Raw genomic sequence first — 23,671 nt, forward strand, 5'->3', positions numbered from 1 at the left:
GGTAAGAACAGAGTGCACCGTTCCCAGCGGCACTGCAATGCTAGGTCGATGCGTGGAGAGAAGGGAGCAAGCTCCAAATTTCTGCTCCTCTTGCCAAAAATCTGCTTAATATGTAGTCCTCATATAGAGGACATATCAGATATTAAACTGATAAGAACAGATACTACACTTGATCTTAGCCAAAAGGCCGAGAAGCGATAATCCACAAGTGTTGGATGTCCACGCCAAGCTCTTGGCGCAATTCTCCCTTGCTGTGGTACCCCGTTTGTAGGTGTGCATAACAATGGCTGCTGCTCATCACCTCCGCCTAAGCTCTTTGTGGACACCTGATTTCTGACCTAGACAATTCTTTGACTTTTCACAATTTCATAAGGCTCAGCCATAAAGCAAAGCCTGCCAAAAATAGATTCAACTCATGTTTGTTCCTCTCCACGGAAGTCTTTAGTAAAAGGCGAAAGACTTGTGCGTTATGAAGAGAAACCAGAGTCAGCATGGCCCTCTGTTCGAGAGCAGTGAAGGAGCCTCTCGGTCACAGTCACCACCTACGCGGTGGGCCTCTCTTTGCTTTCCGCATGTCAGATTCTAGTATACAACATTCCCACCACGCCCCCATCTGCCAACCAAAATTATACAAGTCTTTATTTGCTCCTGCCCTGACTAGTGATTGGCTTTTAAGCCTTTTTAAGCGATACATCCCTGAACCACTTACATTGGGTCCAAAAAGCTGACTCTGCTTTCTCACCAAGTCTCCCAGAGGATCTTGAGTGAAAACCAGTTTCAGTTTTTGACAAACGCTTCTGATTCAATTTGGAATCCAGTTGAAGCTCATTGTGACCCCGTGCAGAGTCATGCATGATCACTTCACAAGGCAGTGAGTCATCAGAGCGGTTTTGCACACTTGTCAAACTCTGCCAGGCCATTGCCTCAGTTTCATTGACCCAGTGTAGAATTCACCTTTAAAACTCCACAATTGTTTGAGTGTTTGCTTTTCTACAAGGTAAGAACAGAGTGCACCGTTCCCAGCGGCACTGCAATGCTAGGTCGATGCGTGGAGAGAAGGGAGCAAGCTCCAAATTTCTGCTCCTCTTGCCAAAAATCTGCTTAATATGTAGTCCTCATATAGAGGACATATCAGATATTAAACTGATAAGAACAGATACTACACTTGATCTTAGCCAAAAGGCCGAGAAGCGATAATCCACAAGTGTTGGATGTCCATGCCAAGCTCTTGGCGCAATTCTCCCTTGCTGTGGTACCCCGTTTGTAGGTGTGCATAACAATGGCTGCTGCTCATCACCTCCGCCTAAGCTCTCCTTTGTGGACACTTGATTTCTGACCTAGACAATTCTTTGACTTTTCACAATTTCATAAGGCTCAGCCATAAAGCAAAGCCTGCCAAAAATAGATTCAACTCATGTTTGTTCCTCTCCACGGAAGTCTTTAGTAAAAGGCGAAAGACTTGTGCGTTATGAAGAGAAACCAGAGTCAGCATGGCCCTCTGTTCGAGAGCAGCGGAGGAGCCTCTCGGTCACAGTCACCACCTACGCGGTGGGCCTCTCTTTGCTTTCCGCATGTCAGATTCTAGTATACAACATTCCCACCACGCCCCCATCTGCCAACCAAAATTATACAAGTCTTTATTTGCTCCTGCCCTGACTAGTGATTGGCTTTTAAGCCTTTTTAAGCGATACATCCCTGAACCACTTACATTGGGTCCAAAAAGCTGACTCTGCTTTCTCACCAAGTCTCCCAGAGGATCTTGAGTGAAAACCAGTTTCAGTTTTTGACAAACGCTTCTGATTCAATTTGGAATCCAGTTGAAGCTCATTGTGACCCCGTGCAGAGTCATGCATGATCACTTCACAAGGCAGTGAGTCGTCAGAGCGGTTTTGCACACTTGTCAAACTCTGCTAGGCCATTCCCTCAGTTTCAATGACCCAGTGTAGAATTCACCTTTAAAACTCCACAATTGTTTGAGTGTTTGCTTTTCTACAAGGTAAGAACAGAGTGCACCGTTCCCAGCAGCACTGCAATGCTAGGTCGATGCGTGGAGAGAAGGGAGCAAGCTCCAAATTTCTGCTCCTCTTGCCAAAAATCTGCTTAATATGTAGTCCTCATATAGAGGACATATCAGATATTAAACTGATAAGAACAGATACTACACTTGATCTTAGCCAAAAGGCCGAGAAGCGATAATCCACAAGTGTTGGATGTCCACGCCAAGCTCTTGGCGCAATTCTCCCTTGCTGTGGTACCCCGTTTGTAGGTGTGCATAACAATGGCTGCTGCTCATCACCTCCGCCTAAGCTCTCCTTTGTGGACACTTGATTTCTGACCTAGACAATTCTTTGACTTTTCACAATTTCATAAGGCTCAGCCATAAAGCAAAGCCTGCCAAAAATAGATTCAACTCATGTTTGTTCCTCTCCACGGAAGTCTTTAGTAAAAGGCGAAAGACTTGTGCGTTATGAAGAGAAACCAGAGTCAGCATGGCCCTCTGTTCGAGAGCAGCGGAGGAGCCTCTCGGTCACAGTCACCACCTACGCGGTGGGCCTCTCTTTGCTTTCCGCATGTCAGATTCTAGTATACAACATTCCCACCACGCCCCCATCTGCCAACCAAAATTATACAAGTCTTTATTTGCTCCTGCCCTGACTAGTGATTGGCTTTTAAGCCTTTTTAAGCGATACATCCCTGAACCACTTACATTGGGTCCAAAAAGCTGACTCTGCTTTCTCACCAAGTCTCCCAGAGGATCTTGAGTGAAAACCAGTTTCAGTTTTTGACACACGCTTCTGATTCAATTTGGAATCCAGTTGAAGCTCATTGTGACCCCGTGCAGAGTCATGCATGATCACTTCACAAGGCAGTGAGTCATCAGAGCGGTTTTGCACACTTGTCAAACTCTGCCAGGCCATTCCCTCAGTTTCATTGACCCAGTGTAGAATTCACCTTTAAAACTCCACAATTGTTTGAGTGTTTGCTTTTCTACAAGGTAAGAACAGAGTGCACCGTTCCCAGCAGCACTGCAATGCTAGGTCGATGCGTGGAGAGAAGGGAGCAAGCTCCAAATTTCTGCTCCTCTTGCCAAAAATCTGCTTAATATGTAGTCCTCATATAGAGGACATATCAGATATTAAACTGATAAGAACAGATACTACACTTGATCTTAGCCAAAAGGCCGAGAAGCGATAATCCACAAGTGTTGGATGTCCACGACAAGCTCTTGGCGCAATTCTCCCTTGCTGTGGTACCCCGTTTGTAGGTGTGCATAACAATGGCTGCTGCTCATCACCTCCGCCTAAGCTCTTTGCGGACACTTGATTTCTGACCTAGACAATTCTTTGACTTTTCACAATTTCATAAGGCTCAGCCATAAAGCAAAGCCTGCCAAAAATAGATTCAACTCATGTTTGCTCCTCTCCACGGAAGTCTTTAGTAAAAGGCGAAAGACTTGTGCGTTATGAAGAGAAACCAGAGTCAGCATGGCCCTCTGTTCGAGAGCAGTGAAGGAGCCTCTCGGTCACAGTCACCACCTACGCGGTGGGCCTCTCTTTGCTTTCCGCATGTCAGATTCTAGTATACAACATTCCCACCACGCCCCCATCTGCCAACCAAAATTATACAAGTCTTTATTTGCTCCTGCCCTGACTAGTGATTGGCTTTTAAGCCTTTTTAAGCGATACATCCCTGAACCACTTACATTGGGTCCAAAAAGCTGACTCTGCTTTCTCACCAAGTCTCCCAGAGGATCTTGAGTGAAAACCAGTTTCAGTTTTTGACAAACGCTTCTGATTCAATTTGGAATCCAGTTGAAGCTCATTGTGACCCCGTGCAGAGTCATGCATGATCACTTCACAAGGCAGTGAGTCATCAGAGCGGTTTTGCACACTTGTCAAACTCTGCTAGGCCATTCCCTCAGTTTCATTGACCCAGTGTAGAATTCACCTTTAAAACTCCACAATTGTTTGAGTGTTTGCTTTTCTACAAGGTAAGATAGGAGTGCACCGTTCCCAGCAGCACTGCAATGCTAGGTCGATGCGTGGAGAGAAGGGAGCAAGCTCCAAATTTCTGCTCCTCTTGCCAAAAATCTGCTTAATATGTAGTCCTCATATTGAGGACATATCAGATATTAAACTGATAAGAACAGATACTACACTTGATCTTAGCCAAAAGGCCGAGAAGCGATAATCCACAAGTGTTGGATGTCCACGCCAAGCTCTTGGCGCAATTCTCCCTTGCTGTGGTACCCCGTTTGTAGGTGTGCATAACAATGGCTGCTGCTCATCACCTCCGCCTAAGCTCTCCTTTGTGGACACTTGATTTCTGACCTAGACAATTCTTTGACTTTTCACAATTTCATAAGGCTCAGCCATAAAGCAAAGCCTGCCAAAAATAGATTCAACTCATGTTTGTTCCTCTCCACGGAAGTCTTTAGTAAAAGGCGAAAGACTTGTGCGTTATGAAGAGAAACCAGAGTCAGCATGGCCCTCTGTTCGAGAGCAGCGGAGGAGCCTCTCGGTCACAGTCACCACCTACGCGGTGGGCCTCTCTTTGCTTTCCGCATGTCAGATTCTAGTATACAACATTCCCACCACGCCCCCATCTGCCAACCAAAATTATACAAGTCTTTATTTGCTCCTGCCCTGACTAGTGATTGGCTTTTAAGCCTTTTTAAGCGATACATCCCTGAACCACTTACATTGGGTCCAAAAAGCTGACTCTGCTTTCTCACCAAGTCTCCCAGAGGATCTTGAGTGAAAACCAGTTTCAGTTTTTGACAAACGCTTCTGATTCAATTTGGAATCCAGTTGAAGCTCATTGTGACCCCGTGCAGAGTCATGCATGATCACTTCACAAGGCAGTGAGTCATCAGAGCGGTTTTGCACACTTGTCAAACTCTGCCAGGCCATTCCCTCAGTTTCATTGACCCAGTGTAGAATTCACCTTTAAAACTCCACAATTGTTTGAGTGTTTGCTTTTCTACAAGGTAAGAACAGAGTGCACCGTTCCCAGCGGCACTGCAATGCTAGGTCGATGCGTGGAGAGAAGGGAGCAAGCTCCAAATTTCTGCTCCTCTTGCCAAAAATCTGCTTAATATGTAGTCCTCATATAGAGGACATATCAGATATTAAACTGATAAGAACAGATACTACACTTGATCTTAGCCAAAAGGCCGAGAAGCGATAATCCACAAGTGTTGGATGTCCACGCCAAGCTCTTGGCGCAATTCTCCCTTGCTGTGGTACCCTGTTTGTAGGTGTGCATAACAATGGCTGCTGCTCATCACCTCCGCCTAAGCTCTTTGTGGACACTTGATTTCTGACCTAGACAATTCTTTGACTTTTCACAATTTCATAAGGCTCAGCCATAAAGCAAAGCCTGCCAAAAATAGATTCAACTCATGTTTGTTCCTCTCCACGGAAGTCTTTAGTAAAAGGCGAAAGACTTGTGCGTTATGAAGAGAAACCAGAGTCAGCATGGCCCTCTGTTCGAGAGCAGTGAAGGAGCCTCTCGGTCACAGTCACCACCTACGCGGTGGGCCTCTCTTTGCTTTCCGCATGTCAGATTCTAGTATACAACATTCCCACCACGCCCCCATCTGCCAACCAAAATTATACAAGTCTTTATTTGCTCCTGCCCTGACTAGTGATTGGCTTTTAAGCCTTTTTAAGCGATACATCCCTGAACCACTTACATTGGGTCCAAAAAGCTGACTCTGCTTTCTCACCAAGTCTCCCAGAGGATCTTGAGTGAAAACCAGTTTCAGTTTTTGACAAACGCTTCTGATTCAATTTGGAATCCAGTTGAAGCTCATTGTGACCCCGTGCAGAGTCATGCATGATCACTTCACAAGGCAGTGAGTCATCAGAGCGGTTTTGCACACTTGTCAAACTCTGCTAGGCCATTCCCTCAGTTTCATTGACCCAGTGTAGAATTCACCTTTAAAACTCCACAATTGTTTGAGTGTTTGCTTTTCTACAAGGTAAGAACAGAGTGCACCGTTCCCAGCAGCACTGCAATGCTAGGTCGATGCGTGGAGAGAAGGGAGCAAGCTCCAAATTTCTGCTCCTCTTGCCAAAAATCTGCTTAATATGTAGTCCTCATATAGAGGACATATCAGATATTAAACTGATAAGAACAGATACTACACTTGATCTTAGCCAAAAGGCCGAGAAGCGATAATCCACAAGTGTTGGATGTCCACGCCAAGCTCTTGGCGCAATTCTCCCTTGCTGTGGTACCCCGTTTGTAGGTGTGCATAACAATGGCTGCTGCTCATCACCTCCGCCTAAGCTCTCCTTTGTGGACACTTGATTTCTGACCTAGACAATTCTTTGACTTTTCACAATTTCATAAGGCTCAGCCATAAAGCAAAGCCTGCCAAAAATAGATTCAACTCATGTTTGTTCCTCTCCACGGAAGTCTTTAGTAAAAGGCGAAAGACTTGTGCGTTATGAAGAGAAACCAGAGTCAGCATGGCCCTCTGTTCGAGAGCAGCGGAGGAGCCTCTCGGTCACAGTCACCACCTACGCGGTGGGCCTCTCTTTGCTTTCCGCATGTCAGATTCTAGTATACAACATTCCCACCACGCCCCCATCTGCCAACCAAAATTATACAAGTCTTTATTTGCTCCTGCCCTGACTAGTGATTGGCTTTTAAGCCTTTTTAAGCGATACATCCCTGAACCACTTACATTGGGTCCAAAAAGCTGACTCTGCTTTCTCACCAAGTCTCCCAGAGGATCTTGAGTGAAAACCAGTTTCAGTTTTTGACAAACGCTTCTGATTCAATTTGGAATCCAGTTGAAGCTCATTGTGACCCCGTGCAGAGTCATGCATGATCACTTCACAAGGCAGTGAGTCATCAGAGCGGTTTTGCACACTTGTCAAACTCTGCCAGGCCATTCCCTCAGTTTCATTGACCCAGTGTAGAATTCACCTTTAAAACTCCACAATTGTTTGAGTGTTTGCTTTTCTACAAGGTAAGAACAGAGTGCACCGTTCCCAGCCGCACTGCAATGCTAGGTCGATGCGTGGAGAGAAGGGAGCAAGCTCCAAATTTCTGCTCCTCTTGCCAAAAATCTGCTTAATATGTAGTCCTCATATAGAGGACATATCAGATATTAAACTGATAAGAACAGATACTACACTTGATCTTAGCCAAAAGGCCGAGAAGCGATAATCCACAAGTGTTGGATGTCCACGCCAAGCTCTTGGCGCAATTCTCCCTTGCTGTGGTACCCTGTTTGTAGGTGTGCATAACAATGGCTGCTGCTCATCACCTCCGCCTAAGCTCTTTGTGGACACTTGATTTCTGACCTAGACAATTCTTTGACTTTTCACAATTTCATAAGGCTCAGCCATAAAGCAAAGCCTGCCAAAAATAGATTCAACTCATGTTTGTTCCTCTCCACGGAAGTCTTTAGTAAAAGGCGAAAGACTTGTGCGTTATGAAGAGAAACCAGAGTCAGCATGGCCCTCTGTTCGAGAGCAGTGAAGGAGCCTCTCGGTCACAGTCACCACCTACGCGGTGGGCCTCTCTTTGCTTTCCGCATGTCAGATTCTAGTATACAACATTCCCACCACGCCCCCATCTGCCAACCAAAATTATACAAGTCTTTATTTGCTCCTGCCCTGACTAGTGATTGGCTTTTAAGCCTTTTTAAGCGATACATCCCTGAACCACTTACATTGGGTCCAAAAAGCTGACTCTGCTTTCTCACCAAGTCTCCCAGAGGATCTTGAGTGAAAACCAGTTTCAGTTTTTGACAAACGCTTCTGATTCAATTTGGAATCCAGTTGAAGCTCATTGTGACCCCTTGCAGAGTCATGCATGATCACTTCACAAGGCAGTGAGTCATCAGAGCGGTTTTGCACACTTGTCAAACTCTGCCAGGCTATTCCCTCAGTTTCATTGACCCAGTGTAGAATTCACCTTTAAAACTCCACAATTGTTTGAGTGTTTGCTTTTCTACAAGGTAAGAACAGAGTGCACCGTTCCCAGCGGCACTGCAATGCTAGGTCGAGGCGTGGAGAGAAGGGAGCAAGCTCCAAATTTCTGCTCCTCTTGCCAAAAATCTGCTTAATATGTAGTCCTCATATAGAGGACATATCAGATATTAAACTGATAAGAACAGATACTACACTTGATCTTAGCCAAAAGGCCGAGAAGCGATAATCCACAAGTGTTGGATGTCCACGCCAAGCTCTTGGCGCAATTCTCCCTTGCTGTGGTACCCCGTTTGTAGGTGTGCATAACAATGGCTGCTGCTCATCACCTCCGCCTAAGCTCTCCTTTGTGGACACTTGATTTCTGACCTAGACAATTCTTTGACTTTTCACAATTTCATAAGGCTCAGCCATAAAGCAAAGCCTGCCAAAAATTGATTCAACTCATGTTTGCTCCTCTCCACGGAAGTCTTTAGTAAAAGGCGAAAGACTTGTGCGTTATGAAGAGAAACCAGAGTCAGCATGGCCCTCTGTTCGAGAGCAGCGGAGGAGCCTCTCGGTCACAGTCACCACCTACGCGGTGGGCCTCTCTTTGCTTTCCGCATGTCAGATTCTAGTATACAACATTCCCACCACGCCCGCATCTGCCAACCAAAATTATACAAGTCTTTATTTGCTCCTGCCCTGACTAGTGATTGGCTTTTAAGCCTTTTTAAGCGATACATCCCTGAACCACTTACATTGGGTCCAAAAAGCTAACTCTGCTTTCTCACCAAGTCTCCCAGAGGATCTTGAGTGAAACCAGTTTCAGTTTTTGACAAACGCTTCTGATTCAATTTGGAATCCAGTTGAAGCTCATTGTGACCCCTTGCAGAGTCATGCATGATCACTTCACAAGGCAGTGAGTCATCAGAGCGGTTTTGCACACTTGTCAAACTCTGCCAGGCTATTCCCTCAGTTTCATTGACCCAGTGTAGAATTCACCTTTAAAACTCCACAATTGTTTGAGTGTTTGCTTTTCTACAAGGTAAGAACAGAGTGCACCGTTCCCAGCGGCACTGCAATGCTAGGTCGATGCGTGGAGAGAAGGGAGCAAGCTCCAAATTTCTGCTCCTCTTGCCAAAAATCTGCTTAATATGTAGTCCTCATATAGAGGACATATCAGATATTAAACTGATAAGAACAGATACTACACTTGATCTTAGCCAAAAGGCCGAGAAGCGATAATCCATAAGTGTTGGATGTCCACGCCAAGCTCTTGGCGCAATTCTCCCTTGCTGTGGTACCCCGTTTGTAGGTGTGCATAACAATGGCTGCTGCTCATCACCTCCGCCTAAGCTCTCCTTTGTGGACACTTGATTTCTGACCTAGACAATTCTTTGACTTTTCACAATTTCATAAGGCTCAGCCATAAAGCAAAGCCTGCCAAAAATAGATTCAACTCATGTTTGTTCCTCTCCACGGAAGTCTTTAGTAAAAGGCGAAAGACTTGTGCGTTATGAAGAGAAACCAGAGTCAGCATGGCCCTCTGTTCGAGAGCAGCGGAGGAGCCTCTCGGTCACAGTCACCACCTACGCGGTGGGCCTCTCTTTTCTTTCCGCATGTCAGATTCTAGTATACAACATTCCCACGACGCCCCCATCTGCCAACCAAAATTATACAAGTCTTTATTTGCTCCTGCCCTGACTAGTGATTGGCTTTTAAGCCTTTTTAAGCGATACATCCCTGAAAAAACTTACATTGGGTCCAAAAAGCTGACTCTGCTTTCTCACCAAGTCTCCCAGAGGATCTTGAGTGAAAACCAGTTTCAGTTTTTGACAAACGCTTCTGATTCAATTTGGAATCCAGTTGAAGCTCATTGTGACCCTGTGCAGAGTCATGCATGATCACTTCACAAGGCAGTGAGTCATCAGAGCGGTTTTGCACACTTGTCAAACTCTGCCAGGCCATTCCGTCAGTTTCAATGACCCAGTGTAGAATTCACCTTTAAAACTCCACAATTGTTTGAGTGTTTGCTTTTCTACAAGGTAAGAACAGAGTGCACCGTTCCCAGCAGCACTGCAATGCTAGGTCGATGCGTGGAGAGAAGGGAGCAAGCTCCAAATTTCTGCTCCTCTTGCCAAAAATCTGCTTAATATGTAGTCCTCACATAGAGGACATATCAGATATTAAACTGATAAGAACAGATACTACACTTGATCTTAGCCAAAAGGCCGAGAAGCGATAATCCACAAGTGTTGGATGTCCACGCCAAGCTCTTGGCGCAATTCTCCCTTGCTGTGGTACCCTGTTTGTAGGTGTGCATAACAATGGCTGCTGCTCATCACCTCCGCCTAAGCTCTCCTTTGTGGACACTTGATTTCTGACCTAGACAATTCTTTGACTTTTCACAATTTCATAAGGCTCAGCCATAAAGCAAAGCCTGCCAAAAATAGATTCAACTCATGTTTGTTCCTCTCCACGGAAGTCTTTAGTAAAAGGCGAAAGACTTGTGCGTTATGAAGAGAAACCAGAGTCAGCATGGCCCTCTGTTCGAGAGCAGTGAAGGAGCCTCTCGGTCACAGTCACCACCTACGCGGTGGGCCTCTCTTTGCTTTCCGCATGTCAGATTCTAGTATACAACATTCCCACCACGCCCCCATCTGCCAACCAAAATTATACAAGTCTTTATTTGCTCCTGCCCTGACTAGTGATTGGCTTTTAAGCCTTTTTAAGCGATACATCCCTGAACCACTTACATTGGGTCCAAAAAGCTGACTCTGCTTTCTCACCAAGTCTCCCAGAGGATCTTGAGTGAAAACCAGTTTCAGTTTTTGACAAACGCTTCTGATTCAATTTGGAATCCAGTTGAAGCTCATTGTGACCCCGTGCAGAGTCATGCATGATCACTTCACAAGGCAGTGAGTCATCAGAGCGGTTTTGCACACTTGTCAAACTCTGCTAGGCCATTCCCTCAGTTTCATTGACCCAGTGTAGAATTCACCTTTAAAACTCCACAATTGTTTGAGTGTTTGCTTTTCTACAAGGTAAGAACAGAGTGCACCGTTCCCAGCAGCACTGCAATGCTAGGTCGATGCGTGGAGAGAAGGGAGCAAGCTCCAAATTTCTGCTCCTCTTGCCAAAAATCTGCTTAATATGTAGTCCTCATATAGAGGACATATCAGATATTAAACTGATAAGAACAGATACTACACTTGATCTTAGCCAAAAGGCCGAGAAGCGATAATCCACAAGTGTTGGATGTCCACGCCAAGCTCTTGGCGCAATTCTCCCTTGCTGTGGTACCCCGTTTGTAGGTGTGCATAACAATGGCTGCTGCTCATCACCTCCGCCTAAGCTCTTTGTGGACACTTGATTTCTGACCTAGACAATTCTTTGACTTTTCACAATTTCATAAGGCTCAGCCATAAAGCAAAGCCTGCCAAAAATAGATTCAACTCATGTTTGTTCCTCTCCACGGAAGTCTTTAGTAAAAGGCGAAAGACTTGTGCGTTATGAAGAGAAACCAGAGTCAGCATGGCCCTCTGTTCGAGAGCAGTGAAGGAGCCTCTCGGTCACAGTCACCACCTACGCGGTGGGCCTCTCTTTGCTTTCCGCATGTCAGATTCTAGTATACAACATTCCCACCACGCCCCCATCTGCCAACCAAAATTATACAAGTCTTTATTTGCTCCTGCCCTGACTAGTGATTGGCTTTTAAGCCTTTTTAAGCGATACATCCCTGAACCACTTACATTGGGTCCAAAAAAATGACTCTGCTTTCTCACCAAGTCTCCCAGAGGATCTTGAGTGAAAACAGTTTCAGTTTTTGACAAACGCTTCTGATTCAATTTGGAATCCAGTTGAAGCTCATTGTGACCCCTTGCAGAGTCATGCATGATCACTTCACAAGGCAGTGAGTCATCAGAGCGGTTTTGCACACTTGTCAAACTCTGCCAGGCTATTCCCTCAGTTTCATTGACCCAGTGTAGAATTCACCTTTAAAACTCCACAATTGTTTGAGTGTTTGCTTTTCTACAAGGTAAGAACAGAGTGCACCGTTCCCAGCGGCACTGCAATGCTAGGTCGAGGCGTGGAGAGAAGGGAGCAAGCTCCAAATTTCTGCTCCTCTTGCCAAAAATCTGCTTAATATGTAGTCCTCATATAGAGGACATATCAGATATTAAACTGATAAGAACAGATACTACACTTGATCTTAGCCAAAAGGCCGAGAAGCGATAACCCACAAGTGTTGGATGTCCACGCCAAGCTCTTGGCGCAATTCTCCCTTGCTGTGGTACCCCGTTTGTAGGTGTGCATAACAATGGCTGCTGCTCATCACCTCCGCCTAAGCTCTCCTTTGTGGACACTTGATTTCTGACCTAGACAATTCTTTGACTTTTCACAATTTCATAAGGCTCAGCCATAAAGCAAAGCCTGCCAAAAATAGATTCAACTCATGTTTGCTCCTCTCCACGGAAGTCTTTAGTAAAAGGCGAAAGACTTGTGCGTTATGAAGAGAAACCAGAGTCAGCATGGCCCTCTGTTCGAGAGCAGCGGAGGAGCCTCTCGGTCACAGTCACCACCTACGCGGTGGGCCTCTCTTTGCTTTCCGCATGTCAGATTCTAGTATACAACATTCCCACCACACCCGCATCTGCCAACCAAAATTATACAAGTCTTTATTTGCTCCTGCCCTGACTAGTGATTGGCTTTTAAGCCTTTTTAAGCGATACATCCCTGAACCACTTACATTGGGTCCAAAAAGCTAACTCTGCTTTCTCACCAAGTCTCCCAGAGGATCTTGAGTGAAAACAGTTTCAGTTTTTGACAAACGCTTCTGATTCAATTTGGAATCCAGTTGAAGCTTATTGTGACCCCTTGCAGAGTCATGCATGATCACTTCACAAGGCAGTGAGTCATCAGAGCGGTTTTGCACACTTGTCAAACTCTGCCAGGCTATTCCCTCAGTTTCATTGACCCAGTGTAGAATTCACCTTTAAAACTCCACAATTGTTTGAGTGTTTGCTTTTCTACAAGGTAAGAACAGAGTGCACCGTTCCCAGCGGCACTGCAATGCTAGGTCGATGCGTGGAGAGAAGGGAGCAAGCTCCAAATTTCTGCTCCTCTTGCCAAAAATCTGCTTAATATGTAGTCCTCATATAGAGGACATATCAGATATTAAACTGATAAGAACAGATACTACACTTGATCTTAGCCAAAAGGCCGAGAAGCGATAATCCACAAGTGTTGGATGTCCACGCCAAGCTCTTGGCGCAATTCTCCCTTGCTGTGGTACCCCGTTTGTAGGTGTGCATAACAATGGCTGCTGCTCATCACCTCCGCCTAAGCTCTTTGTGGACACTTGATTTCTGACCTAGACAATTCTTTGACTTTTCACAATTTCATAAGGCTCAGCCATAAAGCAAAGCCTGCCAAAAATAGATTCAACTCATGTTTGTTCCTCTCCACGGAAGTCTTTAGTAAAAGGCGAAAGACTTGTGCGTTATGAAGAGAAACCAGAGTCAGCATGGCCCTCTGTTCGAGAGCAGCGGAGGAGCCTCTCGGTCACAGTCACCACCTACGCGGTGGGCCTCTCTTTTCTTTCCGCATGTCAGATTCTAGTATACAACATTCCCACGACGCCCCCATCTGCCAACCAAAATTATACAAGTCTTTATTTGCTCCTGCCCTGACTAGTGATTGGCTTTTAAGCCTTTTTAAGCGATACATCCCTGAAAAAACTTACATTGGGTCCAAAAAGCTGACTCTGCTTTCTCACCAAGTCTCCCAGAGGATCTTGAGTGAAAACCAGTTTCAGTTTTTGACAAACGCTTCTGATTCAATTTGGAATCCAGTTGAAGCTCATTGTGACCCTGTGCAGAGTCATGCATGATCACTTCACAAGGCAGTGAGTCATCAGAGCGGTTTTGCACACTTGTCAAACTCTGCCAGGCCATTCCCTCAGTTTCAATGACCCAGTGTAGAATTCACCTTTAATACTCCACAATTGTTTGAGTGTTTGCTTTTCTACAAGGTAAGAACAGAGTGCACCGTTCCCAGCGGCACTGCAATGCTAGGTCGATGCGTGGAGAGAAGGGAGCAAGCTCCAAATTTCTGCTCCTCTTGCCAAAAATCTGCTTAATATGTAGTCCTCATATAGAGGACATATCAGATATTAAACTGATAAGAACAGATACTACACTTGATCTTAGCCAAAAGGCCGAGAAGCGATAATCCACAAGTGTTGGATGTCCACGCCAAGCTCTTGGCGCAATTCTCCCTTGCTGTGGTACCCCGTTTGTAGGTGTGCATAACAATGGCTGCTGCTCATCACCTCCGCCTAAGCTCTTTGTGGACACTTGATTTCTGACCTAGACAATTCTTTGACTTTTCACAATTTCATAAGGCTCAGCCATAAAGCAAAGCCTGCCAAAAATAGATTCAACTCATGTTTGTTCCTCTCCACGGAAGTCTTTAGTAAAAGGCGAAAGACTTGTGCGTTATGAAGAGAAACCAGAGTCAGCATGGCCCTCTGTTCGAGAGCAGTGAAGGAGCCTCTCGGTCACAGTCACCACCTACGCGGTGGGCCTCTCTTTGCTTTCCGCATGTCAGATTCTAGTATACAACATTCCCACCACGCCCCCATCTGCCAACCAAAATTATACAAGTCTTTATTTGCTCCTGCCCTGACTAGTGATTGGCTTTTAAGCCTTTTTAAGCGATACATCCCTGAACCACTTACATTGGGTCCAAAAAAATGACTCTGCTTTCTCACCAAGTCTCCCAGAGGATCTTGAGTGAAAACAGTTTCAGTTTTTGACAAACGCTTCTGATTCAATTTGGAATCCAGTTGAAGCTCATTGTGACCCCTTGCAGAGTCATGCATGATCACTTCACAAGGCAGTGAGTCATCAGAGCGGTTTTGCACACTTGTCAAACTCTGCCAGGCTATTCCCTCAGTTTCATTGACCCAGTGTAGAATTCACCTTTAAAACTCCACAATTGTTTGAGTGTTTGCTTTTCTACAAGGTAAGAACAGAGTGCACCGTTCCCAGCGGCACTGCAATGCTAGGTCGAGGCGTGGAGAGAAGGGAGCAAGCTCCAAATTTCTGCTCCTCTTGCCAAAAATCTGCTTAATATGTAGTCCTCATATAGAGGACATATCAGATATTAAACTGATAAGAACAGATACTACACTTGATCTTAGCCAAAAGGCCGAGAAGCGATAACCCACAAGTGTTGGATGTCCACGCCAAGCTCTTGGCGCAATTCTCCCTTGCTGTGGTACCCCGTTTGTAGGTGTGCATAACAATGGCTGCTGCTCATCACCTCCGCCTAAGCTCTCCTTTGTGGACACTTGATTTCTGACCTAGACAATTCTTTGACTTTTCACAATTTCATAAGGCTCAGCCATAAAGCAAAGCCTGCCAAAAATAGATTCAACTCATGTTTGCTCCTCTCCACGGAAGTCTTTAGTAAAAGGCGAAAGACTTGTGCGTTATGAAGAGAAACCAGAGTCAGCATGGCCCTCTGTTCGAGAGCAGCGGAGGAGCCTCTCGGTCACAGTCACCACCTACGCGGTGGGCCTCTCTTTGCTTTCCGCATGTCAGATTCTAGTATACAACATTCCCACCACACCCGCATCTGCCAACCAAAATTATACAAGTCTTTATTTGCTCCTGCCCTGACTAGTGATTGGCTTTTAAGCCTTTTTAAGCGATACATCCCTGAACCACTTACATTGGGTCCAAAAAGCTAACTCTGCTTTCTCACCAAGTCTCCCAGAGGATCTTGAGTGAAAACAGTTTCAGTTTTTGACAAACGCTTCTGATTCAATTTGGAATCCAGTTGAAGCTTATTGTGACCCCTTGCAGAGTCATGCATGATCACTTCACAAGGCAGTGAGTCATCAGAGCGGTTTTGCACACTTGTCAAACTCTGCCAGGCTATTCCCTCAGTTTCATTGACCCAGTGTAGAATTCACCTTTAAAACTCCACAATTGTTTGAGTGTTTGCTTTTCTACAAGGTAAGAACAGAGTGCACCGTTCCCAGCGGCACTGCAATGCTAGGTCGATGCGTGGAGAGAAGGGAGCAAGCTCCAAATTTCTGCTCCTCTTGCCAAAAATCTGCTTAATATGTAGTCCTCATATAGAGGACATATCAGATATTAAACTGATAAGAACAGATACTACACTTGATCTTAGCCAAAAGGCCGAGAAGCGATAATCCACAAGTGTTGGATGTCCACGCCAAGCTCTTGGCGCAATTCTCCCTTGCTGTGGTACCCCGTTTGTAGGTGTGCATAACAATGGCTGCTGCTCATCACCTCCGCCTAAGCTCTTTGTGGACACTTGATTTCTGACCTAGACAATTCTTTGACTTTTCACAATTTCATAAGGCTCAGCCATAAAGCAAAGCCTGCCAAAAATAGATTCAACTCATGTTTGTTCCTCTCCACGGAAGTCTTTAGTAAAAGGCGAAAGACTTGTGCGTTATGAAGAGAAACCAGAGTCAGCATGGCCCTCTGTTCGAGAGCAGTGAAGGAGCCTCTCGGTCACAGTCACCACCTACGCGGTGGGCCTCTCTTTGCTTTCCGCATGTCAGATTCTAGTATACAACATTCCCACCACGCCCCCATCTGCCAACCAAAATTATACAAGTCTTTATTTGCTCCTGCCCTGACTAGTGATTGGCTTTTAAGCCTTTTTAAGCGATACATCCCTGAACCACTTACATTGGGTCCAAAAAGCTGACTCTGCTTTCTCACCAAGTCTCCCAGAGGATCTTGAGTGAAAACCAGTTTCAGTTTTTGACAAACGCTTCTGATTCAATTTGGAATCCAGTTGAAGCTCATTGTGACCCCGTGCAGAGTCATGCATGATCACTTCACAAGGCAGTGAGTCATCAGAGCGGTTTTGCACACTTGTCAAACTCTGCCAGGCCATTGCCTCAGTTTCATTGACCCAGTGTAGAATTCACCTTTAAAACTCCACAATTGTTTGAGTGTTTGCTTTTCTACAAGGTAAGAACAGAGTGCACCGTTCCCAGCGGCACTGCAATGCTAGGTCGATGCGTGGAGAGAAGGGAGCAAGCTCCAAATTTCTGCTCCTCTTGCCAAAAATCTGCTTAATATGTAGTCCTCATATAGAGGACATATCAGATATTAAACTGATAAGAACAGATACTACACTTGATCTTAGCCAAAAGGCCGAGAAGCGATAATCCACAAGTGTTGGATGTCCACGCCAAGCTCTTGGCGCAATTCTCCCTTGCTGTGGTACCCCGTTTGTAGGTGTGCATAACAATGGCTGCTGCTCATCACCTCCGCCTAAGCTCTCCTTTGTGGACACTTGATTTCTGACCTAGACAATTCTTTGACTTTTCACAATTTCATAAGGCTCAGCCATAAAGCAAAGCCTGCCAAAAATAGATTCAACTCATGTTTGCTCCTCTCCACGGAAGTCTTTAGTAAAAGGCGAAAGACTTGTGCGTTATGAAGAGAAACCAGAGTCAGCATGGCCCTCTGTTCGAGAGCAGCGGAGGAGCCTCTCGGTCACAGTCACCACCTACGCGGTGGGCCTCTCTTTGCTTTCCGCATGTCAGATTCTAGTATACAACATTCCCACCACACCCGCATCTGCCAACCAAAATTATACAAGTCTTTATTTGCTCCTGCCCTGACTAGTGATTGGCTTTTAAGCCTTTTTAAGCGATACATCCCTGAACCACTTACATTGGGTCCAAAAAGCTAACTCTGCTTTCTCACCAAGTCTCCCAGAGGATCTTGAGTGAAAACAGTTTCAGTTTTTGACAAACGCTTCTGATTCAATTTGGAATCCAGTTGAAGCTTATTGTGACCCCTTGCAGAGTCATGCATGATCACTTCACAAGGCAGTGAGTCATCAGAGCGGTTTTGCACACTTGTCAAACTCTGCCAGGCTATTCCCTCAGTTTCATTGACCCAGTGTAGAATTCACCTTTAAAACTCCACAATTGTTTGAGTGTTTGCTTTTCTACAAGGTAAGAACAGAGTGCACCGTTCCCAGCGGCACTGCAATGCTAGGTCGATGCGTGGAGAGAAGGGAGCAAGCTCCAAATTTCTGCTCCTCTTGCCAAAAATCTGCTTAATATGTAGTCCTCATATAGAGGACATATCAGATATTAAACTGATAAGAACAGATACTACACTTGATCTTAGCCAAAAGGCCGAGAAGCGATAATCCACAAGTGTTGGATGTCCACGCCAAGCTCTTGGCGCAATTCTCCCTTGCTGTGGTACCCCGTTTGTAGGTGTGCATAACAATGGCTGCTGCTCATCACCTCCGCCTAAGCTCTTTGTGGACACTTGATTTCTGACCTAGACAATTCTTTGACTTTTCACAATTTCATAAGGCTCAGCCATAAAGCAAAGCCTGCCAAAAATAGATTCAACTCATGTTTGTTCCTCTCCACGGAAGTCTTTAGTAAAAGGCGAAAGACTTGTGCGTTATGAAGAGAAACCAGAGTCAGCATGGCCCTCTGTTCGAGAGCAGCGGAGGAGCCTCTCGGTCACAGTCACCACCTACGCGGTGGGCCTCTCTTTTCTTTCCGCATGTCAGATTCTAGTATACAACATTCCCACGACGCCCCCATCTGCCAACCAAAATTATACAAGTCTTTATTTGCTCCTGCCCTGACTAGTGATTGGCTTTTAAGCCTTTTTAAGCGATACATCCCTGAAAAAACTTACATTGGGTCCAAAAAGCTGACTCTGCTTTCTCACCAAGTCTCCCAGAGGATCTTGAGTGAAAACCAGTTTCAGTTTTTGACAAACGCTTCTGATTCAATTTGGAATCCAGTTGAAGCTCATTGTGACCCTGTGCAGAGTCATGCATGATCACTTCACAAGGCAGTGAGTCATCAGAGCGGTTTTGCACACTTGTCAAACTCTGCCAGGCCATTCCCTCAGTTTCAATGACCCAGTGTAGAATTCACCTTTAATACTCCACAATTGTTTGAGTGTTTGCTTTTCTACAAGGTAAGAACAGAGTGCACCGTTCCCAGCGGCACTGCAATGCTAGGTCGATGCGTGGAGAGAAGGGAGCAAGCTCCAAATTTCTGCTCCTCTTGCCAAAAATCTGCTTAATATGTAGTCCTCATATAGAGGACATATCAGATATTAAACTGATAAGAACAGATACTACACTTGATCTTAGCCAAAAGGCCGAGAAGCGATAATCCACAAGTGTTGGATGTCCACGCCAAGCTCTTGGCGCAATTCTCCCTTGCTGTGGTACCCCGTTTGTAGGTGTGCATAACAATGGCTGCTGCTCATCACCTCCGCCTAAGCTCTTTGTGGACACTTGATTTCTGACCTAGACAATTCTTTGACTTTTCACAATTTCATAAGGCTCAGCCATAAAGCAAAGCCTGCCAAAAATAGATTCAACTCATGTTTGTTCCTCTCCACGGAAGTCTTTAGTAAAAGGCGAAAGACTTGTGCGTTATGAAGAGAAACCAGAGTCAGCATGGCCCTCTGTTCGAGAGCAGTGAAGGAGCCTCTCGGTCACAGTCACCACCTACGCGGTGGGCCTCTCTTTGCTTTCCGCATGTCAGATTCTAGTATACAACATTCCCACCACGCCCCCATCTGCCAACCAAAATTATACAAGTCTTTATTTGCTCCTGCCCTGACTAGTGATTGGCTTTTAAGCCTTTTTAAGCGATACATCCCTGAACCACTTACATTGGGTCCAAAAAAATGACTCTGCTTTCTCACCAAGTCTCCCAGAGGATCTTGAGTGAAAACAGTTTCAGTTTTTGACAAACGCTTCTGATTCAATTTGGAATCCAGTTGAAGCTCATTGTGACCCCTTGCAGAGTCATGCATGATCACTTCACAAGGCAGTGAGTCATCAGAGCGGTTTTGCACACTTGTCAAACTCTGCCAGGCTATTCCCTCAGTTTCATTGACCCAGTGTAGAATTCACCTTTAAAACTCCACAATTGTTTGAGTGTTTGCTTTTCTACAAGGTAAGAACAGAGTGCACCGTTCCCAGCGGCACTGCAATGCTAGGTCGAGGCGTGGAGAGAAGGGAGCAAGCTCCAAATTTCTGCTCCTCTTGCCAAAAATCTGCTTAATATGTAGTCCTCATATAGAGGACATATCAGATATTAAACTGATAAGAACAGATACTACACTTGATCTTAGCCAAAAGGCCGAGAAGCGATAACCCACAAGTGTTGGATGTCCACGCCAAGCTCTTGGCGCAATTCTCCCTTGCTGTGGTACCCCGTTTGTAGGTGTGCATAACAATGGCTGCTGCTCATCACCTCCGCCTAAGCTCTCCTTTGTGGACACTTGATTTCTGACCTAGACAATTCTTTGACTTTTCACAATTTCATAAGGCTCAGCCATAAAGCAAAGCCTGCCAAAAATAGATTCAACTCATGTTTGCTCCTCTCCACGGAAGTCTTTAGTAAAAGGCGAAAGACTTGTGCGTTATGAAGAGAAACCAGAGTCAGCATGGCCCTCTGTTCGAGAGCAGCGGAGGAGCCTCTCGGTCACAGTCACCACCTACGCGGTGGGCCTCTCTTTGCTTTCCGCATGTCAGATTCTAGTATACAACATTCCCACCACACCCGCATCTGCCAACCAAAATTATACAAGTCTTTATTTGCTCCTGCCCTGACTAGTGATTGGCTTTTAAGCCTTTTTAAGCGATACATCCCTGAACCACTTACATTGGGTCCAAAAAGCTAACTCTGCTTTCTCACCAAGTCTCCCAGAGGATCTTGAGTGAAAACAGTTTCAGTTTTTGACAAACGCTTCTGATTCAATTTGGAATCCAGTTGAAGCTTATTGTGACCCCTTGCAGAGTCATGCATGATCACTTCACAAGGCAGTGAGTCATCAGAGCGGTTTTGCACACTTGTCAAACTCTGCCAGGCTATTCCCTCAGTTTCATTGACCCAGTGTAGAATTCACCTTTAAAACTCCACAATTGTTTGAGTGTTTGCTTTTCTACAAGGTAAGAACAGAGTGCACCGTTCCCAGCGGCACTGCAATGCTAGGTCGATGCGTGGAGAGAAGGGAGCAAGCTCCAAATTTCTGCTCCTCTTGCCAAAAATCTGCTTAATATGTAGTCCTCATATAGAGGACATATCAGATATTAAACTGATAAGAACAGATACTACACTTGATCTTAGCCAAAAGGCCGAGAAGCGATAATCCACAAGTGTTGGATGTCCACGCCAAGCTCTTGGCGCAATTCTCCCTTGCTGTGGTACCCCGTTTGTAGGTGTGCATAACAATGGCTGCTGCTCATCACCTCCGCCTAAGCTCTTTGTGGACACTTGATTTCTGACCTAGACAATTCTTTGACTTTTCACAATTTCATAAGGCTCAGCCATAAAGCAAAGCCTGCCAAAAATAGATTCAACTCATGTTTGTTCCTCTCCACGGAAGTCTTTAGTAAAAGGCGAAAGACTTGTGCGTTATGAAGAGAAACCAGAGTCAGCATGGCCCTCTGTTCGAGAGCAGTGAAGGAGCCTCTCGGTCACAGTCACCACCTACGCGGTGGGCCTCTCTTTGCTTTCCGCATGTCAGATTCTAGTATACAACATTCCCACCACGCCCCCATCTGCCAACCAAAATTATACAAGTCTTTATTTGCTCCTGCCCTGACTAGTGATTGGCTTTTAAGCCTTTTTAAGCGATACATCCCTGAACCACTTACATTGGGTCCAAAAAGCTGACTCTGCTTTCTCACCAAGTCTCCCAGAGGATCTTGAGTGAAAACCAGTTTCAGTTTTTGACAAACGCTTCTGATTCAATTTGGAATCCAGTTGAAGCTCATTGTGACCCCGTGCAGAGTCATGCATGATCACTTCACAAGGCAGTGAGTCATCAGAGCGGTTTTGCACACTTGTCAAACTCTGCCAGGCCATTGCCTCAGTTTCATTGACCCAGTGTAGAATTCACCTTTAAAACTCCACAATTGTTTGAGTGTTTGCTTTTCTACAAGGTAAGAACAGAGTGCACCGTTCCCAGCGGCACTGCAATGCTAGGTCGATGCGTGGAGAGAAGGGAGCAAGCTCCAAATTTCTGCTCCTCTTGCCAAAAATCTGCTTAATATGTAGTCCTCATATAGAGGACATATCAGATATTAAACTGATAAGAACAGATACTACACTTGATCTTAGCCAAAAGGCCGAGAAGCGATAATCCACAAGTGTTGGATGTCCACGCCAAGCTCTTGGCGCAATTCTCCCTTGCTGTGGTACCCCGTTTGTAGGTGTGCATAACAATGGCTGCTGCTCATCACCTCCGCCTAAGCTCTTTGTGGACACTTGATTTCTGACCTAGACAATTCTTTGACTTTTCACAATTTCATAAGGATCAGCAATAAAGCAAAGCCTGCCAAAAATAGATTCAACTCATGTTTGTTCCTCTCCACGGAAGTCTTTAGTAAAAGGCGAAAGACTTGTGCGTTATGAAGAGAAACCAGAGTCAGCATGGCCCTCTGTTCGAGAGCAGTGAAGGAGCCTCTCGGTCACAGTCACCACCTACGCGGTGGGCCTCTCTTTGCTTTCCGCATGTCAGATTCTAGTATACAACATTCCCACCACGCCCCCATCTGCCAACCAAAATTATACAAGTCTTTATTTGCTCCTGCCCTGACTAGTGATTGGCTTTTAAGCCTTTTTAAGCGATACATCCCTGAACCACTTACATTGGGTCCAAAAAAATGACTCTGCTTTCTCACCAAGTCTCCCAGAGGATCTTGAGTGAAAACAGTTTCAGTTTTTGACAAACGCTTCTGATTCAATTTGGAATCCAGTTGAAGCTCATTGTGACCCCTTGCAGAGTCATGCATGATCACTTCACAAGGCAGTGAGTCATCAGAGCGGTTTTGCACACTTGTCAAACTCTGCCAGGCTATTCCCTCAGTTTCATTGACCCAGTGTAGAATTCACCTTTAAAACTCCACAATTGTTTGAGTGTTTGCTTTTCTACAAGGTAAGAACAGAGTGCACCGTTCCCAGCGGCACTGCAATGCTAGGTCGAGGCGTGGAGAGAAGGGAGCAAGCTCCAAATTTCTGCTCCTCTTGCCAAAAATCTGCTTAATATGTAGTCCTCATATAGAGGACATATCAGATATTAAACTGATAAGAACAGATACTACACTTGATCTTAGCCAAAAGGCCGAGAAGCGATAATCCACAAGTGTTGGATGTCCACGCCAAGCTCTTGGCGCAATTCTCCCTTGCTGTGGTACCCCGTTTGTAGGTGTGCATAACAATGGCTGCTGCTCATCACCTCCGCCTAAGCTCTCCTTTGTGGACACTTGATTTCTGACCTAGACAATTCTTTGACTTTTCACAATTTCATAAGGCTCAGCCATAAAGCAAAGCCTGCCAAAAATAGATTCAACTCATGTTTGCTCCTCTCCACGGAAGTCTTTAGTAAAAGGCGAAAGACTTGTGCGTTATGAAGAGAAACCAGAGTCAGCATGGCCCTCTGTTCGAGAGCAGTGAAGGAGCCTCTCGGTCACAGTCACCACCTACGCGGTGGGCCTATCTTTGCTTTCCGCATGTCAGATTCTAGTATACAACATTCCCACCACGCCCCCATCTGCCAACCAAAATTATACAAGTCTTTATTTGCTCCTGCCCTGACTAGTGATTGGCTTTTAAGCCTTTTTAAGCGATACATCCCTGAACCACTTACATTGGGTCCAAAAAGCTGACTCTG

The 23,671-nt window shown here is 45.4% G+C and overlaps 48 non-coding genes across 48 annotated transcripts; all 48 read right to left on the reverse strand.

Annotated features, from left to right (window-relative positions):
* Positions 1 to 7: 7 nt before the first annotated feature.
* LOC128452908 (U2 spliceosomal RNA) lies at positions 8 to 199 on the reverse strand. Its single transcript, XR_008341387.1, has one exon. It is a non-coding gene; the product is annotated as a U2 spliceosomal RNA (small nuclear RNA).
* Positions 200 to 376: 177 nt separating this feature from the next.
* LOC128452109 (U5 spliceosomal RNA) lies at positions 377 to 489 on the reverse strand. The gene has a single exon (XR_008340616.1). It is a non-coding gene; the product is annotated as a U5 spliceosomal RNA (small nuclear RNA).
* Positions 490 to 1,003: 514 nt separating this feature from the next.
* LOC128452909 (U2 spliceosomal RNA) lies at positions 1,004 to 1,195 on the reverse strand. Its single transcript, XR_008341388.1, has one exon. It is a non-coding gene; the product is annotated as a U2 spliceosomal RNA (small nuclear RNA).
* A 180-nt stretch (positions 1,196 to 1,375) lies between these two features.
* On the reverse strand, positions 1,376 to 1,488 carry LOC128452111 (U5 spliceosomal RNA). Its single transcript, XR_008340617.1, has one exon. It is a non-coding gene; the product is annotated as a U5 spliceosomal RNA (small nuclear RNA).
* A 514-nt stretch (positions 1,489 to 2,002) lies between these two features.
* Positions 2,003 to 2,194, reverse strand: LOC128451744 (U2 spliceosomal RNA). Its single transcript, XR_008340277.1, has one exon. It is a non-coding gene; the product is annotated as a U2 spliceosomal RNA (small nuclear RNA).
* A 180-nt stretch (positions 2,195 to 2,374) lies between these two features.
* LOC128452113 (U5 spliceosomal RNA) lies at positions 2,375 to 2,487 on the reverse strand. The gene has a single exon (XR_008340619.1). It is a non-coding gene; the product is annotated as a U5 spliceosomal RNA (small nuclear RNA).
* A 514-nt stretch (positions 2,488 to 3,001) lies between these two features.
* On the reverse strand, positions 3,002 to 3,193 carry LOC128451745 (U2 spliceosomal RNA). The gene has a single exon (XR_008340278.1). It is a non-coding gene; the product is annotated as a U2 spliceosomal RNA (small nuclear RNA).
* A 177-nt stretch (positions 3,194 to 3,370) lies between these two features.
* On the reverse strand, positions 3,371 to 3,483 carry LOC128452479 (U5 spliceosomal RNA). The gene has a single exon (XR_008340973.1). It is a non-coding gene; the product is annotated as a U5 spliceosomal RNA (small nuclear RNA).
* Positions 3,484 to 3,997: 514 nt separating this feature from the next.
* On the reverse strand, positions 3,998 to 4,189 carry LOC128452810 (U2 spliceosomal RNA). The gene has a single exon (XR_008341294.1). It is a non-coding gene; the product is annotated as a U2 spliceosomal RNA (small nuclear RNA).
* Positions 4,190 to 4,369: 180 nt separating this feature from the next.
* LOC128452114 (U5 spliceosomal RNA) lies at positions 4,370 to 4,482 on the reverse strand. Its single transcript, XR_008340620.1, has one exon. It is a non-coding gene; the product is annotated as a U5 spliceosomal RNA (small nuclear RNA).
* A 514-nt stretch (positions 4,483 to 4,996) lies between these two features.
* On the reverse strand, positions 4,997 to 5,188 carry LOC128452910 (U2 spliceosomal RNA). The gene has a single exon (XR_008341389.1). It is a non-coding gene; the product is annotated as a U2 spliceosomal RNA (small nuclear RNA).
* Positions 5,189 to 5,365: 177 nt separating this feature from the next.
* Positions 5,366 to 5,478, reverse strand: LOC128452115 (U5 spliceosomal RNA). Its single transcript, XR_008340621.1, has one exon. It is a non-coding gene; the product is annotated as a U5 spliceosomal RNA (small nuclear RNA).
* Positions 5,479 to 5,992: 514 nt separating this feature from the next.
* Positions 5,993 to 6,184, reverse strand: LOC128451746 (U2 spliceosomal RNA). Its single transcript, XR_008340279.1, has one exon. It is a non-coding gene; the product is annotated as a U2 spliceosomal RNA (small nuclear RNA).
* Positions 6,185 to 6,364: 180 nt separating this feature from the next.
* On the reverse strand, positions 6,365 to 6,477 carry LOC128452116 (U5 spliceosomal RNA). Its single transcript, XR_008340622.1, has one exon. It is a non-coding gene; the product is annotated as a U5 spliceosomal RNA (small nuclear RNA).
* Positions 6,478 to 6,991: 514 nt separating this feature from the next.
* Positions 6,992 to 7,183, reverse strand: LOC128451838 (U2 spliceosomal RNA). Its single transcript, XR_008340365.1, has one exon. It is a non-coding gene; the product is annotated as a U2 spliceosomal RNA (small nuclear RNA).
* Positions 7,184 to 7,360: 177 nt separating this feature from the next.
* Positions 7,361 to 7,473, reverse strand: LOC128452117 (U5 spliceosomal RNA). The gene has a single exon (XR_008340623.1). It is a non-coding gene; the product is annotated as a U5 spliceosomal RNA (small nuclear RNA).
* Positions 7,474 to 7,987: 514 nt separating this feature from the next.
* Positions 7,988 to 8,179, reverse strand: LOC128451886 (U2 spliceosomal RNA). Its single transcript, XR_008340410.1, has one exon. It is a non-coding gene; the product is annotated as a U2 spliceosomal RNA (small nuclear RNA).
* Positions 8,180 to 8,359: 180 nt separating this feature from the next.
* LOC128452340 (U5 spliceosomal RNA) lies at positions 8,360 to 8,472 on the reverse strand. Its single transcript, XR_008340837.1, has one exon. It is a non-coding gene; the product is annotated as a U5 spliceosomal RNA (small nuclear RNA).
* Positions 8,473 to 8,985: 513 nt separating this feature from the next.
* Positions 8,986 to 9,177, reverse strand: LOC128452911 (U2 spliceosomal RNA). The gene has a single exon (XR_008341390.1). It is a non-coding gene; the product is annotated as a U2 spliceosomal RNA (small nuclear RNA).
* A 180-nt stretch (positions 9,178 to 9,357) lies between these two features.
* LOC128452119 (U5 spliceosomal RNA) lies at positions 9,358 to 9,470 on the reverse strand. Its single transcript, XR_008340625.1, has one exon. It is a non-coding gene; the product is annotated as a U5 spliceosomal RNA (small nuclear RNA).
* A 515-nt stretch (positions 9,471 to 9,985) lies between these two features.
* On the reverse strand, positions 9,986 to 10,177 carry LOC128451775 (U2 spliceosomal RNA). The gene has a single exon (XR_008340306.1). It is a non-coding gene; the product is annotated as a U2 spliceosomal RNA (small nuclear RNA).
* Positions 10,178 to 10,357: 180 nt separating this feature from the next.
* On the reverse strand, positions 10,358 to 10,470 carry LOC128452120 (U5 spliceosomal RNA). The gene has a single exon (XR_008340626.1). It is a non-coding gene; the product is annotated as a U5 spliceosomal RNA (small nuclear RNA).
* Positions 10,471 to 10,984: 514 nt separating this feature from the next.
* On the reverse strand, positions 10,985 to 11,176 carry LOC128451747 (U2 spliceosomal RNA). Its single transcript, XR_008340280.1, has one exon. It is a non-coding gene; the product is annotated as a U2 spliceosomal RNA (small nuclear RNA).
* A 177-nt stretch (positions 11,177 to 11,353) lies between these two features.
* LOC128452121 (U5 spliceosomal RNA) lies at positions 11,354 to 11,466 on the reverse strand. The gene has a single exon (XR_008340627.1). It is a non-coding gene; the product is annotated as a U5 spliceosomal RNA (small nuclear RNA).
* Positions 11,467 to 11,979: 513 nt separating this feature from the next.
* Positions 11,980 to 12,171, reverse strand: LOC128451887 (U2 spliceosomal RNA). Its single transcript, XR_008340411.1, has one exon. It is a non-coding gene; the product is annotated as a U2 spliceosomal RNA (small nuclear RNA).
* A 180-nt stretch (positions 12,172 to 12,351) lies between these two features.
* Positions 12,352 to 12,464, reverse strand: LOC128452480 (U5 spliceosomal RNA). The gene has a single exon (XR_008340974.1). It is a non-coding gene; the product is annotated as a U5 spliceosomal RNA (small nuclear RNA).
* Positions 12,465 to 12,977: 513 nt separating this feature from the next.
* Positions 12,978 to 13,169, reverse strand: LOC128452912 (U2 spliceosomal RNA). The gene has a single exon (XR_008341391.1). It is a non-coding gene; the product is annotated as a U2 spliceosomal RNA (small nuclear RNA).
* Positions 13,170 to 13,346: 177 nt separating this feature from the next.
* Positions 13,347 to 13,459, reverse strand: LOC128452122 (U5 spliceosomal RNA). The gene has a single exon (XR_008340628.1). It is a non-coding gene; the product is annotated as a U5 spliceosomal RNA (small nuclear RNA).
* Positions 13,460 to 13,974: 515 nt separating this feature from the next.
* On the reverse strand, positions 13,975 to 14,166 carry LOC128452913 (U2 spliceosomal RNA). Its single transcript, XR_008341392.1, has one exon. It is a non-coding gene; the product is annotated as a U2 spliceosomal RNA (small nuclear RNA).
* A 177-nt stretch (positions 14,167 to 14,343) lies between these two features.
* Positions 14,344 to 14,456, reverse strand: LOC128452123 (U5 spliceosomal RNA). Its single transcript, XR_008340629.1, has one exon. It is a non-coding gene; the product is annotated as a U5 spliceosomal RNA (small nuclear RNA).
* Positions 14,457 to 14,969: 513 nt separating this feature from the next.
* LOC128451888 (U2 spliceosomal RNA) lies at positions 14,970 to 15,161 on the reverse strand. Its single transcript, XR_008340412.1, has one exon. It is a non-coding gene; the product is annotated as a U2 spliceosomal RNA (small nuclear RNA).
* A 180-nt stretch (positions 15,162 to 15,341) lies between these two features.
* Positions 15,342 to 15,454, reverse strand: LOC128452481 (U5 spliceosomal RNA). The gene has a single exon (XR_008340975.1). It is a non-coding gene; the product is annotated as a U5 spliceosomal RNA (small nuclear RNA).
* Positions 15,455 to 15,967: 513 nt separating this feature from the next.
* LOC128452914 (U2 spliceosomal RNA) lies at positions 15,968 to 16,159 on the reverse strand. Its single transcript, XR_008341393.1, has one exon. It is a non-coding gene; the product is annotated as a U2 spliceosomal RNA (small nuclear RNA).
* Positions 16,160 to 16,336: 177 nt separating this feature from the next.
* LOC128452124 (U5 spliceosomal RNA) lies at positions 16,337 to 16,449 on the reverse strand. Its single transcript, XR_008340630.1, has one exon. It is a non-coding gene; the product is annotated as a U5 spliceosomal RNA (small nuclear RNA).
* Positions 16,450 to 16,963: 514 nt separating this feature from the next.
* Positions 16,964 to 17,155, reverse strand: LOC128452915 (U2 spliceosomal RNA). Its single transcript, XR_008341394.1, has one exon. It is a non-coding gene; the product is annotated as a U2 spliceosomal RNA (small nuclear RNA).
* A 180-nt stretch (positions 17,156 to 17,335) lies between these two features.
* Positions 17,336 to 17,448, reverse strand: LOC128452482 (U5 spliceosomal RNA). The gene has a single exon (XR_008340976.1). It is a non-coding gene; the product is annotated as a U5 spliceosomal RNA (small nuclear RNA).
* Positions 17,449 to 17,961: 513 nt separating this feature from the next.
* LOC128452916 (U2 spliceosomal RNA) lies at positions 17,962 to 18,153 on the reverse strand. Its single transcript, XR_008341395.1, has one exon. It is a non-coding gene; the product is annotated as a U2 spliceosomal RNA (small nuclear RNA).
* Positions 18,154 to 18,330: 177 nt separating this feature from the next.
* On the reverse strand, positions 18,331 to 18,443 carry LOC128452125 (U5 spliceosomal RNA). Its single transcript, XR_008340631.1, has one exon. It is a non-coding gene; the product is annotated as a U5 spliceosomal RNA (small nuclear RNA).
* A 515-nt stretch (positions 18,444 to 18,958) lies between these two features.
* On the reverse strand, positions 18,959 to 19,150 carry LOC128452918 (U2 spliceosomal RNA). The gene has a single exon (XR_008341397.1). It is a non-coding gene; the product is annotated as a U2 spliceosomal RNA (small nuclear RNA).
* A 177-nt stretch (positions 19,151 to 19,327) lies between these two features.
* LOC128452127 (U5 spliceosomal RNA) lies at positions 19,328 to 19,440 on the reverse strand. The gene has a single exon (XR_008340632.1). It is a non-coding gene; the product is annotated as a U5 spliceosomal RNA (small nuclear RNA).
* A 513-nt stretch (positions 19,441 to 19,953) lies between these two features.
* On the reverse strand, positions 19,954 to 20,145 carry LOC128451889 (U2 spliceosomal RNA). The gene has a single exon (XR_008340413.1). It is a non-coding gene; the product is annotated as a U2 spliceosomal RNA (small nuclear RNA).
* A 180-nt stretch (positions 20,146 to 20,325) lies between these two features.
* LOC128452483 (U5 spliceosomal RNA) lies at positions 20,326 to 20,438 on the reverse strand. Its single transcript, XR_008340977.1, has one exon. It is a non-coding gene; the product is annotated as a U5 spliceosomal RNA (small nuclear RNA).
* A 513-nt stretch (positions 20,439 to 20,951) lies between these two features.
* On the reverse strand, positions 20,952 to 21,143 carry LOC128452919 (U2 spliceosomal RNA). The gene has a single exon (XR_008341398.1). It is a non-coding gene; the product is annotated as a U2 spliceosomal RNA (small nuclear RNA).
* A 177-nt stretch (positions 21,144 to 21,320) lies between these two features.
* LOC128452128 (U5 spliceosomal RNA) lies at positions 21,321 to 21,433 on the reverse strand. Its single transcript, XR_008340633.1, has one exon. It is a non-coding gene; the product is annotated as a U5 spliceosomal RNA (small nuclear RNA).
* A 514-nt stretch (positions 21,434 to 21,947) lies between these two features.
* Positions 21,948 to 22,139, reverse strand: LOC128452921 (U2 spliceosomal RNA). Its single transcript, XR_008341399.1, has one exon. It is a non-coding gene; the product is annotated as a U2 spliceosomal RNA (small nuclear RNA).
* A 177-nt stretch (positions 22,140 to 22,316) lies between these two features.
* On the reverse strand, positions 22,317 to 22,429 carry LOC128452364 (U5 spliceosomal RNA). Its single transcript, XR_008340861.1, has one exon. It is a non-coding gene; the product is annotated as a U5 spliceosomal RNA (small nuclear RNA).
* Positions 22,430 to 22,942: 513 nt separating this feature from the next.
* On the reverse strand, positions 22,943 to 23,134 carry LOC128451891 (U2 spliceosomal RNA). Its single transcript, XR_008340414.1, has one exon. It is a non-coding gene; the product is annotated as a U2 spliceosomal RNA (small nuclear RNA).
* Positions 23,135 to 23,314: 180 nt separating this feature from the next.
* LOC128452484 (U5 spliceosomal RNA) lies at positions 23,315 to 23,427 on the reverse strand. Its single transcript, XR_008340978.1, has one exon. It is a non-coding gene; the product is annotated as a U5 spliceosomal RNA (small nuclear RNA).
* Between the last annotated feature and the right edge of the window lie 244 nt (positions 23,428 to 23,671).

This window comes from Pleuronectes platessa, chromosome 11, assembly GCF_947347685.1.
Source record: "Pleuronectes platessa chromosome 11, fPlePla1.1, whole genome shotgun sequence".
Lineage (NCBI taxonomy): Eukaryota > Metazoa > Chordata > Actinopteri > Pleuronectiformes > Pleuronectidae > Pleuronectes > Pleuronectes platessa.